The following is a 1507-nucleotide window of genomic DNA, read 5'->3' on the forward strand; positions in this document are numbered from 1 at the left end:
TCTGGAAGGTATTGAAAGAAAACCTCAATTTTACACTTAAAAATTACTCAAAAATAGTAAAAGCAATAAAATCAAAATAAAAAGGAGTGTGCCTTATGTGTCTCATGTAGCTGAACAGTTTGACATATGTTTCATGTGCCTGGGTCACATGGCCTGGAAGCTATTGAATTTTTTTCCTGCACATATTTTTCGGTCGGTAATTTATTGACGATCCCTAAGCGAACCACCGCTTGTAGATGAGCGAGCAGCCGGAGGGCTGCTGGCCGACGTCAGACCGCTTTCACCGGTTTAGACAAGAGGGAGACAACCCTTGATTCACGGAGCTCGAATATCGAATATCCAACTTGAAACTAACTTCACTGCGGTTCCCCAGTTCGGAAGTCCCAACATGAAGAACTTGTGGTTCAGTTCTCAGGAAGTCATGGTGCCTTTTGTAATTTCTCCTCAAATATAGAACATTATTTGCATTCATTCGATCTATTTTTGTCCCACCTTGTTTCCCTGCTGAGATCTTAACGAGCGGCCTCAGCCACACGTTTCTCATCAGCAACATGACAATAATGAAACCCCTCTGATTAAATCTGTGTTGGACACCAGGGAACTGCTGGGTGATAAGATGGTCATTAATCTTTGATCGCTAATTAAAGTGACTCATCAGAGCGTATTAAAATATACCACATTTAAACCCAACAGAAGATTTTGCTTTGTTTTGGAATATATCTGTGTTTCTAAAAGTTTCTGAGAGAAGTGTTCATTACAGGTTCAGCAGTCACAGAGCTGACTCTAACTGTGACCAAGAATGTAAAGGAAAATACATGAAACTTTCATTTTTTGTTTTTCGCAAAGCGTTGAAAACAATAACACTAAGAAGGAAGCTGGAGGCAATGATCAGAATGAGAGTTTATACAAAAGTAACAACATTGAGTCTGTGCAGATAACACTGGTGATGCAATGATTCAATTTGARGAGATTTTTTAATATCATGACTTGAGATAACTAATTTAGTCTTATCTAGACAAATCTGTCTTTTGTTTCCCCAGGATTCCATAATGAGAAAATGAGCCTGGTTTTCTTGGGATCACAGGATGGTTATGTTGCTAAAATAAATGTTTCTTGGCTTTTACTCAATTTCATCCTTATTGTTGTCATGGAGACTTGGAGAAGATAAATTACAGRGTGCCAAGTCAGAGATGTGACTGTTTTAGCTTGAATCTGTCGACTCTCCTTCACCCTGATTTAAAAAAAACACGCTTTTGTTTTGTTGTTTTGTCCATTATCGTTACTAATAAACACAAAAAATGAACTTTTTAAAGGGCCAATATTGTGCTTCTCAGGCATACATTTAAATACTATACATTAATAAAGTATGTCACCTTTAGTTGTTATTAAAATGCTGTTTTTATGTTTAAATAGAAAATAAACTTATCTTTTCATCACTTCCTCTTCTAAACGCCTTGAAATTGGCCTCTGTCTCTTTAAGAACCTCCTCCTGCTTCTGTCCCATCCT

This window comes from Austrofundulus limnaeus, unplaced genomic scaffold (assembly GCF_001266775.1).
Source record: "Austrofundulus limnaeus strain Quisiro unplaced genomic scaffold, Austrofundulus_limnaeus-1.0 Scaffold142, whole genome shotgun sequence".
NCBI classification, from domain to species: Eukaryota; Metazoa; Chordata; class Actinopteri; order Cyprinodontiformes; family Rivulidae; genus Austrofundulus; species Austrofundulus limnaeus.